Genomic DNA, 20,587 nt, shown 5'->3' with positions numbered 1-20,587 from the left:
TCATGAAAGGACCTTAAGTTGTAATAGTTTTAAAGGACACACTGTGCTAGATGAACTTTTCAGGTAAGAGGAAGATTAGCTTTTACTGTAATTCTCTTAATGATACTTAATAATGGAGTATCACGTAAAAGGCTTCTAGGTAAAAGGGGAAACCTTCCTTAAAGTTACAATGCTTATTTTTTTTAGAAGAACATTTACTAACTCTTATATAAGCTGTAAAATTTCTATTCTTTATCTTGAGTGTCGTCTTTGAGATTTAACTTAGTTTTTGATCTTTTACCTTTCTTCATCTCTTTGTTTAAGCTTTTACACTGTTTTTTAATCCATGCTTCTGGTATTCTCTCATCTGTTTTATGTTTTCAGGAGTCTAAAAGTTTTAGAATCTCTTTAAGATTAGCTTTATTCTCACCACTCCCTGTCCTTGTGCTTTTTTCCCTTAATTTTAAAGTATTACTTGTTTCAAGATAGAACCTCTTTTTCTTGCTAATCAGTGTGAAGAAGTTTAATAAATTCTTCTGTCCTTAACATTTTGGATCACGGCTATGCGAAAAATGAGTAAAGAGCAAGAGCTGGATTAAAAAGCTAACAAAACCTTTCTGTATAAATACAAACTTCTAAAGATAAAATTGTCTGTCTTGGAGGAATTTTGAACATTGTTTTTATTTCCAGTTATCCTTCAGAAAAAATATTTATTCTGCTATTTTTACTATATAATCTTTTAAGAACATGCCACTAAATTTTGTAAACTAAGTAAGGAAGGCTCACATCAGTGGCTTTGAGGGAGATATGTAAGGTATCAGATTTGGGATGTAACATTTTTGAGTCTTAAGATGTTACTTTTCATTGTGCTGTTTGAAACTCCTTCTTTTGGATATGGCAGAGGAAGTTGGCTGTTAAATTTCTAATGATCCTTCTTCACACAATATGGATCTTGCTCACTGCCAGTCTGAATGGGCAAGGAAGATTGGCTAAGGTGGCTTAAGTCACTTTATACCCTAATACAATTGTGTGATTCAGCTGTGAATCCTTATGCAGGATGCCCTTCATCCATGACATAGGCAGCTGAGCTTCAGCTATACATAAAGTAAGTGACCACTCTATCTTATGCCTTATCGGGATAGGGAGGAGAGAGGGCAGGTGTTGTAAAGCTAGCTTGCTTAAGGGTTGCTAAAAAGCTGTAAGATTCACCTACTGATAAACAACTAGAAATGCAAAAATACTGATTTATATTCTTCTTTAATTAGTAAAGCAATAGATTGATTGTCCTCAGTAAGGATGCTCATTTGATACTAGACTAGTTTCTTAACATTTGGGAACTGAACTATTAAATGTCTCTGAGTACTGCTTATGTCAGTTTTCTAGAAATTAGAAGCTGCTTGTGTGAATAGTCTTGGGGAATGTCTGGTACTAGGTTTCTGTTCAAACAGCTGCTGCAGCAATGTTTAAAGTGATGTGGGTGGAGTACGTAGTTATTTGGTTTGTGTGTGCAACTGTGCAACAGTTTCAATAGCTTCCTGAGCATTTTGCTGCAGGTGTTCTTTATTCTTCAGAAATCTGATTCGCACTGATATTGTAGTAACTTCTCATTCCCATATAATTCCTTTCTTCCCCGCCCCCAAGAAAGTCCTTTCTATGCATTCCTCACCTGAGGAGGATAATGACATAATGCCCTGCAGTTTTTTTCCTAAGATCTTAGTTTCCAGCTCTGGTGGGCATGTCCAGCATCAGGCTTTCTACTTTGGCAAATACTAAGTTCCTACCTAGCTAGATGGGGGTGCCTGACAGATTCTGGATCTCCAAGTTAAAATAGACTCTCTCTATATTCAAGGTAATGCTTTGAATTGTGCCTGGAAACAGTCATCAGTACCGTCTCTGGGGCATGATATGAATGCTTTCTGTATGCAGTGTTATGGAATAAATGTTTTTCTGCACCATCTGATTATTCTGTGTGGATTCCCAACGCGATGTCCTTGACTTACTCTGCAGATGGCCAGGCTATGAGTGTAAATCCACATCTCTGAGGACTTTTTAAAATTAATTAATTTATTTATTTTAGCACACATTCAGAAAAGCATGGTCCCGCTCACTTTTTCTGGATGCACGGCATCATGCAAAGATTGAAACAAGTCCATAGGTTCTAACCAAATAACAGCAGAGGCATGGTTGTTTTTGTTGTTTGGGTGTTTTGTTTTATTTTTTGTTTTGTTTTTGGAGGGGTTGGCCCTGTTCTGATGTTTCTGCTCTGAAAGAGAGGTTGAAAGGTGAACAACAGCATAAGCCACATTAGGAGTTTGAGAAGTAAATTAATGATGTAAAAACAGAGGAATAAAAAGATGTCTTTGCAAATTTATTAAACCAACTTGAGGTTTGTTGTTTTGACTTTACTGTGTGCCTGAAAGCTAATTTTATTTCTGTCACTTTGTTGTACTGGGGAAATTGCTCTACTCTTGTGAGACATAAAGGATTGAAAATAGTGTCTGTGGTACAGGAGGCCTGATGATGCTTTGGGAGAATCTTGGAGAATTCTTATTACTCCTTTTTTGATGCCATTTAAGAGAATGGGTTTCAAATACAGAAATTACTGTTTTTGGAAGAAAAAAATTTTTGGATGGATCTAATGCAAAGCCCGAAAGAGCCGACATCTAAGGCTAAGGTGGCACTGAGCTTGATTCAAGTCCTAAAATGCAAAGATCGTCAACCGTAGGAGACACTGCTAAGCCCAACAGAAATCTGTGCACAAAGAGAAATTTCGTCTCAGTACAGGTTATATAAGCAAAGCGTACTAGAGGAATGCCCATTACATATACTTTTTGCACCTACAGTATCATGCAAGGGATTTAGAAGACCTTTTTAAGAGCAGTTCACCTTAAAAGGAAACCTAGATCCCATTAATGGATGGCCACTAAGGCTTCCTATGAAAAATAAGCTGGAAATGGAGAAAACCAGAAGTTCAACAGACAATGCCATTAGAAACTTTTCGGAGGCTGTCCAGAATTACATGCAAGTGCTGTGTATTTTTCTCTTATTTCAGATGTATCGAATTTTTTATCCAGAGGCCTTTCTGAGCATTATCATTAATTAAACTAGACTATAAAATGCTAGTTAAAATTGTAGCAAACTGACTGTCTCTAGCCCTTTCACCGCTCACCCACACTGACCGGGTTGGCTTTTTTCCAAGAACTGCTACAATTCATAAAGTTTAACAAGCATTAAACACATTGATCATGTTAACCGAGAGAATAAAAGCTGCTGCCTCCTACCATTAGGTTCAGAGAAGGCAGTCACTAGGGTTCTTTGGGACTATCATTTTGTAGTAGTGGAGAAATTTAATTTCAGGCATCACTTTATAACCCCTGTCCAACTGTTCCACAATTTTCCATATGCTTTATTTGAACGCCACCCCAGCAGAAGGTGCCCAAGGCAAGGATGTCCTTCGCCTTTGACTTTTTTCCCTTTACTTTCTCTGAGGCATTTGCGGTAGCTGTTAGGAGAGTCAGGATACACCAAACGATAGTGCGGAGCACAGAACTGTTCATTCTACAGCTGACGTTCTTAATGTGTCAGGGAAATAAGGCTGTGGCTGTATTTCCTAATCTAGCTGAAACTATTGGCTAATGAATTTGCATCCCCAGTCAGCCCCGCTGGTCGGTGCTACCCTGCTGTTAACGGGAAATTCCCCTCTTGCATTGACATGACTGCATACAGTTGCTCCTTGTTTTAATCTTGTTGATAGAGATCACAAAACAGATCTTAACAGACTGAGATGAGGGGGTGATTCTGTGTTGGGGGAGATGTTGGTGTTTAGATCAGGTGGGTAACCTCTGGTAAGGAATAGTGACCACAGCTGATGATAGTAACATTGTCACCTGGTCTCAGCATTCATTCAGGGCATAGGAGTATATGTAGCGAGTCACAACACTCTGTCCCAGTATTTAGTGGGAGGTAGCAAATGCTTAGGGGAAGCATATAAATCCTTTCATTTGCTCTGCTAACAGTTTGTAGTTTAGAAATTTGGGCAAATTGTGTCTTGTTCATGTCTTAGTGCCTATAGAATTATAACTGTTTTTGATGTACGTGTCACCAAAGAAAAGAGGACTCCAGAAGGTACTATTTCGGTAAATTTTTCAGGTCAGTGATTCCTTCTGAGGAGATTAGAATGTCCCAGTATACAGTTCTCACGTAATTTAACCAGGTTAACGTACTAAATCTGCAGTCTCTCTTAGATAACTGACTTCGTGATCTTCTGTTATGGCGCTTCTTTTCTTTAGCTTAGTTTCAGCTAGCTGGTAAATGTGCGTGTTCACCCGTGAAAGTCCTGTCATAACTACCCATGGCAATTCTGTTGCGTGCACAGGGATTGTAAATCAGTTTGCTGAGATTAAGATAAGGTTTTCACTCTGTTTCCAGCTTACAGTTTTGTGAAGTTGTTATTGGAGAAATTTAAAGTGTTCACTGAATTGCTGTCTCGCATGAGATTTTAAATGGAGAAGCAGTCTCATGTGTGCGTGTTCAACACGTGAAGCCCTGAGCAGCAGTCTTGCCCTCTGTGCTAATACGATGCAAAGAAAGCGCAGTAATAGTTGTAAACTTACAAGGCAACTATGATTCTATTACACGTTTGAGGATCAATTGAAAGAGGCTTAATACCTGTCTCTGAGTTAAGAGAACATAACTGTTTTGCTTGGCTCACTGGGGATGTTTTTTTGTTGTTATTGTTTAATGCCTGTAGCAACAAAAGCTCCACAGTGTCTTAGATGAAGCCAGAACTAATGCTAACCTATTGAAAGCTATCTGCAGATTTGATATCAGTTGTGACAGTTTTGGTAAACTGTAGTGTGTGTGTATCCTAGCTTTACTAAATCAGTCTATTGACTGCCACTTTAGACTTGTTCTATAATCAAGACAGTCATGCTTTTGCCTGAGGTATCATTTGCATTTGGTATTTTGATAAAAGGGGGGGAAGTTATTGTTGGTTTTTTTTACTTTTCTTTCATAAGAAGGGTGGAGGAAGCATTTTTAATCAATTGAATACTTGCAATGAAATATGTTAGACTTCTTGCTGGAGACAATATGCCATATTCCTCGATTCTGACACAGTGATTTCTCATTGTCTCTAGAGCACTAAATTAAGACTCATGTCCCTTTAAAAGAGAAAAAAAAAACAAAACCAAATTAGTACTTTTAGTTTTCGTTCGCTGACTATTTGATTCAAATTATTACTTCAATTTATACCTTTTTCAATATCCACAATGTTCCTGATTACCTTAGAGGTGACTGTATTACTTGACTGACTGAGAACTCAGAGAAAACATGCAAATTTGCTTTACTTCCAAAAGAATGAGGAAAAAGCTTTAGTAAATAGCATGAAAACCAGCTCCATGTCTCTATTTTTTTTCTTGTAGCCAACTTTCATTTCCAAAATAGTCCAATAAGGTTATATATAGGATTGTGTCTTTTGTTACTACTTTATAAGAACAAAATTCCTGAGTTTTTTTGTTACAGACCTTCCTTTTGTTTTTGTATAAGAAATTGAGGTGTTCTTTGGGAAGACTGTGACAGCTAGAGGATTAAAAAATTGGTGCTGCTGTAAGCATAACAAAAATGAAGACTGTGTATGCCAAAGAGAATAAGGGACTTAAAATCTGAATTTGTGGATTTTCTTGACTCATATCTATGCGTATAATATCTGAGCTATCTCTGTGTAATATCTGAGAGGGGAGTCTTTGTTAAAAGTTTTAAATTTCAAAATATATCACCTATAAATTGTGTGGGAAAACCCAGGAGGAATAGGCTTAACATACCTAAATTATTTTTGAGGTATGAATCAAATAGATACCAGAACTTAAAATCTATCAAACCACCTTTATATACATTCAAATGCAATGAAAATGTCTCTGCAGGAGTTTATGCAAAAATATCAGATGAATTTTGAAAAAATCTTCCATGTTTCTTGGGCATTCATGTAACTAAATGAGAAATGTTCAGACCTTGATTTTATGAGCAGTGCACAAGGACTATATATTAGTTTGAACAGCCAATAACTACTTTCTTGAACTGCATGGAGGTTAAAAATTATAAATGAAGAGTGAAAACACTTGTGTAAAACTAGTTCACTTAAGCTGCATAGAAAATATTGTGGCAGGTTTTTTCCTCTCTTTTCTTCTGACAGTGTTTTGATATTTTGTCAAATAATTTATTTTTGTTGTTGTTTTTATTCGTTTAAAAGAGCATGAAAATCAGAGATGCTTGGAGTTTTAGTTCACTAAACATCCTTTGCTTCTTGGCTGTTGGAAGAGCACGGTCCAAGAAAGAGGAGGTCAAAACAGTCTCAAGTCCCTTCTCCAATTTAAAACAACCAACCAACCCTGCCTCCCTGCCAAAAAAAAAAAACAAAAACGGAGAAGAGTCAGAAGTCTGAGAATCTTACTATTGATGACTTCAGCATGGAGGATGCTTGAACACAGAGCAATACTGCAAGGTCCAAAATCTAGTGTATGCCCTGCTCCTTCCAACACCCTTTCTTTCCAACCTTTTCTTGTCCTGGATCTTTCTTATCTTTTCTTTATGCCTTTTAATTAATCTATCCCCAATAAAGATAACTCCTAATCTATATAATTTTAAATAGATTTTTGAAGACTTAAGATTTTTGAGATATTTAGGATAGTGCCTCTGATTTCCTCTCAGAACTAGTCCTTCTTCTCCATCATGTTCTTTGAAGTCCCTCATCCTTAGAGGAAGGAAGACCTTTACTGATGGTTCCTTTTTTCTTAATTAGAAAAGTTGGAAAGTACAGTATAAGTATGCCCTTTAATTTTTTTGTATGGCCTGGTTATAAATCTAGACTGAACGGTAAATGAAGCACTTTAGAAGTTTGTATAGCTATATAAATTAAAATTAAAAGTTCTCTGAAAGCATGGAGAATACAGTGATGGACATTCGTTTTGTGTTTGAAGAATTTACATCTGTTAGTAAATTTAAACGATGAGTTAAATGGTTTTTAAATGATACAGTGTGAGGGCATATCCTTTGCATAATTACTTTAGATGCTTTTTATAGCTTCAGGATTTATGTTGGTAATCGCATTGCTACCTGACAGTCTCTGTGCTGTAACCCTGTCTTCCTGATAGCTTTCACCTTGTTGAAGCAGGCATTCATTTGATCTTTATCTTTGTCAATTAAACTTCAGTAAAGAACAGCACTCTGTTATCTCTGAAGTAATCTGAGTGATGTCATAACATCTGTAAGTAATGTACGTTTTCTTGAAGAAACTTCTTACAGACTTTTGGGTTTTATGTTCGAAGTAGTAATTTTAATAGATGTATAGGCTAGATTTCACAATATATCGTTGTCAGATTTAGTGACAGTTCCTTAAAGAAGGGGAGTAGGATGTGATGTCCTGATATGAAAGTATAATGATGAATTAAAGGGTGCTAGAGGGACAGAACTGTCTGGTTGCTTTGCAGTTATGAAACTCCTTCCTTAATAAGTAAGTGAATGTTGTTTATGTTGACATTTTATGGATGAAAATTATCCAACTCAGTCCTTCAATGTATTTTAGAGCTCTGGAAAATTCTGTAGCTAGCCTGGATCACCATCTCTGGAAGTTGTCTTATTCCAAGGAACATGCAGCTGCTTGGCTTTGCCTATATAAAGCTGGTTTTATTTTTATGTGGTCACCTGAGTGAGTCCCATGCCCAGAAGTACAGATTGCTCTTCACCTAGCCTGACTGCAGTATATGGTAATTGGACTCCAGGGAGTGATGCTGGGAGAGGCACAGAGCATCCTCCTGGCCTTGCTGGTTTTTTTACTTAGCAGTGGGCAGGCAATGCTGCTTTTCAGAGCTGACTGACAGTCTTATTAGAAGGTCTTAAAGGAGCTACAAAAGTGAGCTCTTCCAGGTAATAGCTTTGAAAAACAGTTCACTGGGATAAGCTAACAGGCATTACATGCCATTTCCAACTTCTTTTCTCCCTAAACCAAGGGAGAGGTGAGAGAGGATAAATTTTAAGAGTCAGAGAAACCTTTTATTTCTTAGGCTAGCTCCCATTCCGAGTTCAAAATGGCACAACGGGCTCTCGTGGATGAGCTGCGGCAAACTGAGCTAGTGTGTAGCCCTGCTGTTGGTGACTGGGCCCCCTGCGTAGGGCACCAGATCAGCCTGTGTGCCCATGCCTCTGGCACCTCGCTTATCAGCTTGGTGCTTTACTGCATCAGCGTGATTACTGAGTCAAAACTGAATCAGCATGGCATGCTGCAGCACCACCTTTCACACTGCTGGAAGGTATTTGAATTTTACAGAAATGTATATGTTTTAACTGCTCTGAAACGAAGTATGCTTTAGCAGCCATCTCAACAATCGTATAGAATCTTCTTTTAGGTACCAGATGCGTTCCTCTTATGTCATTCATGCTAGTGTACGTTAGTATTTTAATATAATTAATCATGAAGCATGAATTTATGGAAAATATTTCTTCTGCCATACAGAATGTATTTTTTTTCTGTTACTTTTGTATTGGGTCTTTGTCCCATGCCAGTGCTTGATGGGCAGATGTGTATGTGTACAACCATATGCAAAAGCCTATGTCTAGTGCTACATTAAAAAGATGGTGAAAAAATGGACTGATTACCCTCTTAATCAACCGTGGTCAGTGATTTAAATATTTTCCATTGAGATAAGCTGATTCCAGGGAAATGTGCTCTACCTTTCTTCCTTCCAAGTAGCCCTGCTGTTAGGTTTGGAAAGTCCTGTACTGTAAAGTTGGCACCCTGGAAAAATAAAGACAAAAACCACAAGAAGAAGTTCAAAAGAAATACAGACTAAGAATGAAGTTTTCAAGCTACGTTCCAAGGCAAGGACTTTTCATCTTTATACCTTTGAATTGTGAATCAAGGCAGTAAAAGTTACTACTAGGTTAAAGTTTAAATGGCATAGAAAAGCTAGAAAAAAGATTAAACACATTCTGTCTGGACAGTGGAACAAAGACTTTGAATCCTTATCTATGCACCTGTCTATTGAGTATCTAAGTTCCAGGAGTCCCACAGAGGACATGCAATGAGCACTCTTATTGTTCGTATTAAGAACTGAAGTAATTGAAAGGAAAAGTAAGGTAAGGAGAATCAGAAATCAGATGTGACTGCCTGTATGGTTAAAAAATAATTTAAAGGGAAAGTGACTATCAAGCAGTTCATATTATGGAAATCTGACCATTGAAGATAGAATAAAAAAATGTATTATTCTTTGAAAGAGTTTTTCCTCTCCAAGTAAGACTTAAATATCATTTGAAAACCAGTAATTTTCACAAAGTGCCTTACTAGCCAGTTGTAAGGGAACGATTCAAATGCATGTTTTTGTGAGTCTTTACCTTTATATCTGAAGGCTGGGTCTGAGGCATGAGGATTTTTTTGGTTTTATTTTTCCTTTAGAGATGTCTATTTTGTAGACTTTTGAAATTTGAAAGTTATACAGGACTAAGTAAGCATGTTAAAATGACATGCTCTATTTACTCTGGCTCCCTGTTCAATACAGATATCTAATTCAAAATTGATGTGATAGCTCTATGTAGATAAATGAATAATAATTGTAATCATTTATACTCTGAGTTTAGTAAATTGTGTTATTTTTCCAAGTCTGGTATGTATTTTTTTTATGAATTATCCTTTCAGTTCACTGAATTGATACCTCTGCAGCGTCTTATATGGATGTGGATTATTAACTTATACACTTTAAAGAAATATATAAAATTTTCTTAATTAGATAAAGACTGAAATCAGACTTGCTTTAAATCACAGTTCATGCAGAACTTCTAGATTCTGAATCTGTACTATAGTTTCTTCTTCATTATGTCATGGATAGGTGGGGGAAGAAGGACAGCTAATTACTTTTTGATGGAAAGAAATGAACATACCAGAGACAGGTAAATGCTTTTGTAAATAGATTGTAATGCATAGTTTTTACTTAATACAGATATTCTGTGCTCAGCAGCTTGTAAAATTACCTGTTGGCATGGTACTGTGGACTTTTGTGATATCTGGGAATATATTGTGTCTAACATTGATATGAAGGATTACATGTTGCATTGTTATCAGATATAAAAATTTTTATTTGTGTTCAGTATCTCCAATGCATAAGGCAAGTTTGCTTCCAGCTTGCACATGTATCTCTCATACGTATTTCCTTTTTAATGTGAGATCCTGCAATTTATCTGCTTCAAAGTTGAAGTCTGGTTTTAGCATCGATATTTCTTGCTGAGTGTAAAGGAATTTGAAACTATGCACCTCTGGGACTGGTGAAACCAGCAGATGTTTTCTGCCATGTAGGACAGGCTTCTTAAAATTGGATAGGTTTTATTAGTCAATCAGAAGAAGGGCCCTTAGTGTTCATGCTGACAGCATCACTTGCCTGTCTGCCCCAAAGCATAGTCTTTGTGCAACAGAGGCAGAGTTTCCAGCTTGCTGATGCTTTTGTTTGTTATTCCATTCTCTAAACCATCAGTTCTCATGCATTTGTTTCCCTTAACTTCCTATACTTCGGCAATAATGTCTTATCATTGGTCTTCCCCTTTATCTTCAAGTAATCCTATTAATTCATTGTTCTTGACACTTCATTCATGATTATCTGATGTGCTTCCTCACCAGCAGTCATCCCTTACTCCGAATTCACAGAGAAGAAATTAACCCTAACACTGTTAGCTATGGAAAAAACAGGAAGTGGGTTTTTTTGGGTTTTTTTTTTTGTTGCTTTTATATATGTATGTATGTCTATAGCCTTCTTCAGAATAACAGATTCTCCATGTATCTCGTTTTTGGAGAAGCTGAACAAGATCTTTTCTCCGGTGATCAAGGGTGACTTAGCTACCTCCTTTTAGAATACAACCTTATTACATGTGTATGACCTTAAATATGAATTGCCACCAGTGGGCTGATTGTATACAGAAGAGCTCAGTGTGCTGCAAGCGTATTGGATTTACTGCATGTGTTCAGACTACCTAAATTAACATGTATCGGAGCATGTTTGGAGTTTCCTGGGATATATCATTTGGATACTTGGAAATCCTAGAATACAAGAACACTTCGCTTTCCTGTCTGAAAAACTGTGTACGTAAGTGATAGCCCTATTTGAGGTCAACACTCTTCTGAAAATCCACTCTCCCAGACAAGAAATTGCCCTGTTTAATTCTAGGTCTCTGTGCAAAAGTGAATAGGTAAACAGAATATGTTGTCATAAAAATAGCACATAGTGTCTTTGTGTTTGGTATGTTTTGTCACTTGCTGGGTAACTTCCCTTCCTTGTGTAGGCTGTTTATGGGGTTTGGTGTGTGTTATGTGTGTGTGTTTGCTTTTTGTTCTTGAGTGTGAGCTAAGGCTTAGCGTGACAGATATTTGCACTGGTGTAAATGTAGCAGTGTAGTTACCCCAAGGTAAAGAATGCATGTCCATGCTTTCCAAATTGTTAATATAGCTTCAGTGCATCGGCAGTTCACGTGGCGTTACAAGTTCTTCCAGATCAGCTGTGAGCACACAGCAAGTTGCCATCTCATAGGGGGTAGTGGCATGTGTGATGAGCCTTTTCCTTGGTGTCCCAGATTGTGTTTTATCTTATCCTCTGCAAACTCGCACTGTGTGCTATCGGATGCCCAATGGTAGGTAGCTTGCTTAAGATGTCACCTTTAGAAAAAACCATCATACCAGTTCATCCTGCTCTGCCAGGATCCTCATTAGACTGAGAAATATGTTCAGAAGCCACGTACTCTCTCTCTTATGGTTTTCTCTGCTTGGGCAGTGGAGCTGTGCTGGTGTTGGACTGTTGGAGGTCAGTTTTTCTGGGGTTGTGATGGTTTGGTGGGAGTTGAGGAAACACCTGGGGCCCCACTCTATCGAAGGGTAGTAATACAATGGGATCATCAAGGGGTGTTTAATGATCTCGAAGCATTAATAGTAAGAGGAGGACAAGAAGGGACTGGTGCAAAGAGCTATAACCTATCTGACTGATGTACAGTCTGAGGATTGCAGTTACGTGATCCTTACGGGATTTTTCTTTAAAAATTCTTTGAACAATATTGATCCAATAGAATGATTTGATACCAGTACAGTGCTTTGCATCATGTTACGGCAGTGATTTTAATGTTGTGCTGAATATCTTAAAATGTACACTAAAAGCTTCTCAGTGTGAATTTGTCTGAATTACTCTCAGAGTAATTTAAGAGTAGGTATTGGTATAACTTCTTGCATAAACTTACATCACTATAAATTTTTTAATGTGAAAAAAGCTTTAGTACAGGAATTGCAGTACTCTTAGAATAAATGTTTATTGGTGATCATATAATACTAAAACTTCTTGTTTCTTCATTCTAGGGAGCCACATATTTCCCTAGAAAATAGTTTAAAAGTCTACATGAAAAATATTTGATCATTTTGCTTAACCTATATGCATCTGTGACAGAAAAGTAAATTTCATTAAAATCCTGATTTAGAGGAAAGAGGTAGAACTGTTACCTGAAAATATGATTGAGATGAGAGATTTAATTCACTTGTTTTGTGCAAACATTCATATTTGTTTCAACATCTTTTGCAGGTTAAAATCTTACATAAAATATCAGCATCTTTGTCTCAATTTGAGCACTAAGCTATTTATATTATAAACACAAATGCGGTTGCATTTCACTGTGAATACACACTGCATACACAATGTGTAGAAATTAGAGATGAAAAAGGCTGAATAGATATTTGACTCAGCCAGTTGAAATTTCTTTTCTTTAGTGTAGCCTACATCCATTTTTCATGTAATCTTGCCAGATTTTACAAGATGAGCAAGGTCATCTTGGATGTCCCTTAGGATAAATATCCTGTGGAGAGCATTTAGGTGAGGCTCAAGACAAAATTGAATGGTATGCTTTTTATAAACAGTGCTAAGAACGGTGTTAGGAGCCAGTGTGTAGCTGGAAGTGCTGACTTTGGATGATATGTGAAATTAAACTCTTTAACGTATGTGATAATTATAGATTTGAGGCTGCCTCACGTACAGGGAGGGGTGTTATACCTCCTCACAGGCCCGGCTCGTTAGTCAGCTTGGGAAATTACGTTCTTATCAAAATTCCCCATGAAATTCAGTTGGGATAAAATATTAATCTCTTCTTGTCCTAAACAGTTTGTGTTACTAAAAAGCTGCTGTATCTCAACTCCTAAGCACTTGCATTGCGTTAGGTGGTTAGATTATTATTTTGTTGCTATTCAGTAATTTCGGATGAAAAGCGTTATGTTTTTGTATTCTTCCTTGCTTCCTTCAGTCTGCAATGATTAAATGTTGTTAAATCAGTAACAAAAAGTTCACTAAATATTTATTGTGCTTTTACAAGACTAGCAGGGCAGAATTCAGATTTTTAAGAGACTTAGTTGGAAAAATTATGTTCTGAAATTTTAGTTTCAGGTATAGTATGTATTAGATGTACTGTCTTTAATGTCCATGTTTAGTAAGTATTGCGTACTATCAGTTAATGTATGTCTTTGTTTATTAGACTGCACGTGGTATTTGTTACTTGTAACACCTAATAGATATACTCTCTTTCCAAACTTGAGATTTAATCTTGCGTTACAATGCTGATGGCCATTTAACCCAGCAATGGACGTGCATTTTTAAACAGACATCAGTGATGTGTTGGCCGTAACTAAGAAGATAAGAGGAGGTTTCACTTATTTGTGAAGTATCGTATACCACTTCCTGCTTTAAGAAAGAGCGTGTATGTATGCCTTGTCTCTTTAGCCTGAATTTCTTTCACAAAGTAAATTGGAGCTAGCAGATTAGGTTGTTGTCCTCTAGTGACTTTAATATGTCTCCTGAGCAGAGTAGTTTTGCCCTATGTACCATAATGAACATTCTGTAATTAACCATTGGAACATCTTGCCCCAGTAGGTTCTCTGTCACTTGAAGTCTTGATTTAAACACTGTAATTTTCTTAAGAGACATGTTCTACCTCATCTAAAATTTAGAGTGCTGGATAGAGGAGTTACTGACTGAAAGTCTATGTCCTTTTTATCCAAGAGCTCAGAGTAAACAGTCAAAGCACTCTTTCTTAGCTTCTAAAAAATAAATGTGTGACTGTATCAAGGTATTGTCCCGTAGGCTAATTTGTTGCACTCGGTTATCATGTCACTTGCACGCTTTTTGTTCCTGAAGTGCTGGTTATCTATTAGGCTATCTGCAGATTAAAAATCGCAAATTCCCATCAGGCTGTAACTCTCCAGTTGTCTTCCAGAACTCCTGTTTTCAGTGGTCTCCTTTCCTCCTCCTCTAAAATTCTCTCTGCCCCTTTCCTTGACAAAGATGAGTTTTTGTTTTGTTTTTGTTTTTTTCCCTGTTCTTACAGCAGGTAAAAAATAGCTTGTTTTCTTCTGTGTAGCATGGGTTAAACATGGTAAAGGACACTCCATTATTTGTTAGTCTTCACTAACCATTTTAATGAAATCTGCATTTTTATGACTTAGTAAGCTATATTCTAATCCTGAGGGATATTGCCATTCTAGAGGCACAGTGCATAGGATCACCTCAATACATGATCAAATTTATTCATCTTTCTAAATCTGGTCTCTTTACACATACGGAATGCTTCAGAGGTGACATACACTTTGTAGCTGCATGATCATAACAGAGCAGGTACCAGTGATGGCACTGTCCAAAGATGTCACTCTGGGCAGAATTATTGACACAGAATATGGCCTTGTTCCAGAGTTGTAGAGTAGCTGCTAAGGGTAAGGCTTTTGGTTCTCACTGGAAGAAACTTATCACTGAAGCTGCCCTTTTATTTATATCACCAATTAATCTCATATCTATGTACAAAATTCAAACCCATAATACATAGTTAGAATTTAGTACTCTGCAAAATAACTGATTACAAAAGCATACCTGAATGGATTTATTTAGGTTAAAATGTACCGTGGGAGTGGCTGGAATTATGGGTTATTTGAAAGCAAAACAAATTATATTGTAAGGAAGAAAGATTTGCCATAAATTAGACAATTGTGAATATAAAGTAGAGGTTTGCAATTTGGGGGGGGGGGGGAGGGGGGAAGGCAAAACCAAACTGTGTATATAATATAGAGTAGGGTTTTTTAAAGCATCCATTTCAGGGCAAGTACACAAAATTTTAGATTGTTAGTCTTTTTCTTTTGTGATGCAAGTGAAGAATACTGTGCTCTGCCCTATTATTGTGCTTGAATTGGAACTGATGCCACCATAGAAGCACTGTGGTTCTTTTTTGCATTCAGTGCCTGTACAGTTCTAAAGCAGCCTGCAGGCTATCTATTGTAGTTAGCCTCACACAACACTTGGGGCCCAATTTTGAATGGCTTATGCATTAAAGAGACATTTTCCTTATTTTCTGAATGTTTACGGTGTTGTTCCATTAGGTTATTTGTAAATTTTATTTGTTTAGTTCAGTACTGCTTTTTAAAGAAAACATTTTCAACCCAGTAGATGATATCTACTTTTTGCACTTCATGTATTTGATCATATTGTGTAGTGTGTATATAGCTCTGTGTAGTTTGCAAAATAAATGTTATAATATATTGTGTCGTGCCTGTCTGCTGTTTTCTGGAATTTGACTACTGCTTAAAACTTCAAAGGTAAGGTTAGGCTTCCCTTTACTGTTCAGAGATTGCGACTAAACTATTGTGGCTGGCGTTGCTGTGGAAGACTTGTGAGGCTTGTCCTTTGTTTCAATCTTTAAGTGCCTTAGGAGTCATCCATAAAGGATATCCCAGCAGGGGAGTCGAGGTCTTGTGGTCACTTGGTGGAGGGGGCAGAGTAAAAATTCTGGAAAAATCTGCAGAGATCCTTTTCAGGATTTCCACTTTTGTTCCCTTTGGCTAAAATAAGTCTTTGAAAATGGTGCTGTGGAAGTGGGTAAATGAAAGAGAGCTACATGGGGCTAAGGAATGGCGATGTTCTTTTGGGAGTTCAAGGCATTTATACTGTTTGAGAAAGAGTGGGGAGCTCAGTATTTGATAAAATCTACTGGAGCCCTCTAATTTGTTGGAAATAAAAAAGGAAAAATGGAAAAAAATTTAGGTTATTCCCTTGTTTAATTTGCTAGACTGGCACTAATTCTGCAGTTCACTTACTGTACTAGTTAATTTGAATATCCACTCAGCATTCTTGATTTCAACAGGGGAGAAGGTGGATGCTGAGGGCAAAAGGGTACTGGATTGGAGGGGGTTAGAGTGGATCTTAGCAGCAAATTGTGCAAACCCTTCTCACAGCTGTGCCTGAATCTCATGTAATTCTATTTTTCCATAAAGTTTTTATTGTATAATTGTTTTGTCACTTTAGTGAAGCTTCAATAAAATCATTTTTCTTACAAGTTTTATAAAACTAGATGGAGATCCTCAAACAGAAAGACTAAACTTGCAGGCACTAAAACAAATAATATGGTCTGTTCCATCAGGTTCTAATTTCAGAGTTATTGCATGCTGCAAGGCTACTTGAATTTACAGCAAGGCAGAAAGCAGGCGCTCTAGAGATACTGTCAGCTGGTAGCCCCTGTTTTTCATTCAGGCGCTGTTCCATTCACAGGATGAAATATGATTTTGCTTAAAATCTTTTCTTTACTGTATAATCAGCTTTTTAACAAGGAATCACAAACTAAATCCCATTTCTAGTGTTGGCTTATTTTGAACAGTGTTGATTGAATTTCCCCAAACAGTCGCTTGAGTCACTTTGCTGGGTACAATATCAACGGAAGTTTGTGCTTCTGAAAGGCTGTTGGACTTAGGCCCCTTAAAACAAGCCTTATATGTCTACTTGCAAGCAAACAGCGCGCAGAAGAGCGTTTCAATATTTTGAATAGTCTTTTGAGTAAAAACTAGTTCTGTAAAGTACCATAGCTCTCTTCTGTGGGAACGTTTGTTGTACACAGTGGTACTCCCTCTTACAGTTGTCTCTTTTCAGAGGTTCATTTAATATTTGTCCATGGTACCACCAACTGCAGTGCTCTTTGAATGGTCAAGAAGGAAGAGTGCCTGCTCTAAGCAGATTACAATCTAAGGACAGACAGCTAGACAGATAATATAAATGAGAATGTATAACAAATACAATAAGGAAGAAGGTGTGCTGGTGTGAAGGGGAGGAGAGGTACTTCAGCATGGTAAAGTCATATTTTAATCACTCTGAGGAGTAACAACAGGTTGCATTATGGCAGGTCTTTTATTTAATGCTGGTGGGGTTGTCTTGTTATGTGACTACCATAAAATGTATTTATATGTTTGTGAATAAGAAACTGCATACTTTCCATATAATATGTTAGTTGTCCTTTCAAACTGAAAGAAGGTGGGTTTATTTTAAAACTCTAAATCTCATACCAGTCTAAAACCTGCCCAAGTGGCATTTATACCGGTGACTTGCTTGACAAGGCTTCTTTGTGAAGGTGCAAATGTGCAGCAATCTCCCTGCTGTACAGTTAAATTTTCTATGCATAAATCATTTTGGTAGATTGGGCCAGCAGAGGATTGCTTATAGTGCATTGTGTGTGATTTAATATTATGCTATATGCAATGCTGGAACTTAATTCCAAATCCCCCAAATGGTGTATCATGTAGCAAAGATCAAGCCCAAACTGTGTTTTAGCACCTAGAAGCTTGGCAGTATCGATGCTAAAATGCTTATATTAAGCAACTAAAAAACTGTGTTTCTTTAAACTTTTTATTTTATTTAGTTAGTTATTTACTTACAATATTGGCATTTTAACTTTGAACTCCTGAACCAGGGCGGGACCTGTACTGCTATTGGATTAAACCCATTTACCAGAGGGGGGGAGCGGGCTCGTATGCATGTTTCTCCTTTTTTTTCCCCAGTCTATTTCCTTTAAAAATAGTAATAGACTTGTAGTAGACTAATTTGTAAATGACATATCCTGAACTGTTACAGGTAATAGGAGCAACAGGAAAAAGTCAACAAAGCTTTTGCTGAAGAATTTAAAACTCAGCAAAAGGAGATACTCAAGACTGAGTAGTACAGATTTTATTGGGAAAAATCAGCTGATATATTTAAAGATGGCTTGATAATTTAAGACATTTCTGTTTTCAAGGAATCAAGGCATGACATGAGCTACATTATTTCTGAAAGATTTAACCAATTTTTGTGTTCTTAACTGAAACTGATACCGAAGTTAAAGATTTTACTTTTCCTGTCCTTGGCATATAAAGTGGTTTTTCCAGGAGAGTAAGTAAAAGAAAAGAGATATTTTTTATTTGTCTGTGTCATCAGACATTATATGACATTAATTACAAGAACTGGACCCTCTCTGCCTTCAGTTTGTCATCTCTTTTATGAGTTTGCATGAGAATTAGATTAAAAGGTTTAAAAAAATGCAACTTTTGGGCTTGGGCTGTTGTAAATTTTTGTAGTTACTCGTGTTTTTAAAATTTGCTCTAGGATTTACTGTAGCCATAAATGGTCTCTAAGTTAGAGGCTCATAAAATTTTCAAGTCCTTCCAACTTTTTTTTTTTTAGTGACTCTAAGATGAATTGACTGTTGCCTTCAGTAAGACTAACTCCCGTTGTCTTGGTTGGCTTAATGTTGGTTTTATTCTTGATGTAAGAGTATGAACTGGCTCAGGGGATCTGACTTCACTGTTTTTCTTCTGGATGACAAGTAACCTGCATCTGGGAGAAGTGGACCTTGGAGGCAAGGTGTGGGGGCACTGAGGAGAGCGTTTTGGTGGTGCTGCCAAGGAGCCCCAGTGGGAAATGGCAGCACTTAGCACCTGGCACTGCTGTCTCCTGGGGCAATGTGCGCAACTGGTGGGTTGTGTCACTACAGGACCCGAGGTGCAGGTGCTAATAAGGATCTCTACAACAGGCCAAACTTCACTCTGGGGTTATCAACTGTCTTGTATTGTGTGGTATAATTTGCTGATTTTTCACTTTGCTTTTTTCTTACAGCTCCAGTGTCTTTGAACTGGATTAGAAACCATACTAATTAACTGAATTAGAAACCATAATTTTAATGATTCATTCCTAGCACTTTTCTCTGATGACTTTGTGGGATAGAGAAAGTGAGAGAAGAGGTTAATCTCCTTACTTGTGGAGAGCTCCTGGAAATAAGTCTACCAGGCTAATAAATGTTCTCTTCTTTCCAACATCTAGCAAGACACCTTGTATCTTGAAGATGGGGAAAAGTCAAGTGGATCACAGTACAAAACCAAGGCCTTATTTTACCTGCTGGCAGATTACAGGAGCACTGAGGTGCTTCTCAGTCGATTTCTGTACTGCTTAGTCCTCTGATGCAGGTGTTCAAAGCAGCCTGTATCAGTTGACTGCTTAGCAGATGGGAGAGAATTCCCATGGGAAGGCAAGCCTCCATGCGCAAGAGTTTTTCTTCACTTTGTTGATCCAAGTGTTTAACCTTCAGGAAAAAAAAAATTCTTGCCTCCAATTATTTTTTTTATTAATACTGAGTCATTCTTTTCACTTGCATGCATTTAGCCTCTATTTTCTTGGTGAGATTTGCTGGGGAAATGGTGCAAAAGAACAATAAATTTCTAAAACGCTTTTTAATTCTTTTTAATTTTTCTCCCATGCCTTTTTTCTGTTCTCTCTCTTCTCTTTGCCCAGTTTGCATAACATTATTTTTTCTCTTTTCTTAGATAAAGAGTTCAGGAATGGATTTCTGTTATCATTTGCATGAGCTTGGCCATACATGACTTGCTGCTCCTTTTAATACATTTTTCAGCAAATTGTCTTTGGAAAATAGTAGGCATAGGTGAGTACTTCAGACTTTCAATTTTTCAAATATATTGAAATCAAATGCTTTAAAAATTTTCATTTTTCTAGCTATGTAGAAAATGTCAATTTTATTTTGATTCTAATGAAGCTATATAATATGGTAATGATGGTATGGAGAATGTGGAACTTCAAAAATAAGGTTAAGTCATATACTTAGAGGGCCTCTTTAAAAGGACTTGTTTAAGAATCAAGTGCAGTGATTCAGCAAAACATATGTTCTATGTTTATGCGTGTGAAAAATCAGAGTTCATCCTTAGATTGCTATTATTCCTATAAAATAGCTTTTTAAAGCATGTTTTCAGCTATGTTTTTCTATTTGTGATATTTCCAGAGTTTTTATGTGTTTTCTGAAATTATTACCTTTGGCATATCATTTTTTTGTAGCACAGAGTACAGGATGTTTTCTCCTCTGGCATGTAGATACCTCTACAAAGTTGGAGGAGGAGAGAAGAAATCTTCAGCTCAGCAGAACGATTGTGTAATGTGACTGATTGAGGAGATCCTCTTGTCTGAAACGCTGCACTGCGCTCTTAAGGATGGCTGTGTGTGTAGCAGATGAGTATTTTGAGATATACAACTTACGAACAGAATTCCATGATCACACAGTCTTTTAATCACTTTTATTTTTTCCCTTCCGTGCCACCTCAAGTGTTGTACATCTGATATGCTGGCAGGGTAGTCTGTTGCATTGCAGGAAAACTCTAAGGTTAAAAGCTAAGTGGTACATTTGATCCCAGGTGTTTTTGTTTCTTCCATATACATGGCTGCTTTGTGTTTTTATAAATATTTCAGTAGGATTTCTAATGTCTATT

At 37.1% G+C, this 20,587-nt stretch overlaps 1 long non-coding RNA gene across 1 annotated transcript in view; it reads left to right on the top strand.

Annotated features, from left to right (window-relative positions):
- The window catches only part of LOC138068413 (uncharacterized), a 36,236-nt gene extending 15,649 nt beyond the window's left edge, over positions 1 to 20,587 (top strand). The window contains exons 3-4 of the long non-coding RNA XR_011143230.1: positions 19,637 to 19,752; positions 20,160 to 20,587. This is a non-coding gene — a long non-coding RNA (uncharacterized lncRNA). The remainder of the gene's footprint in view (positions 1 to 19,636; positions 19,753 to 20,159) is intronic.

Source organism: Struthio camelus, chromosome 10, assembly GCF_040807025.1.
Source record: "Struthio camelus isolate bStrCam1 chromosome 10, bStrCam1.hap1, whole genome shotgun sequence".
Lineage (NCBI taxonomy): Eukaryota > Metazoa > Chordata > Aves > Struthioniformes > Struthionidae > Struthio > Struthio camelus.
The sequence above is the reverse complement of the archived record's forward strand: the minus strand, read 5'-3'. Positions and strand labels throughout refer to the sequence as shown.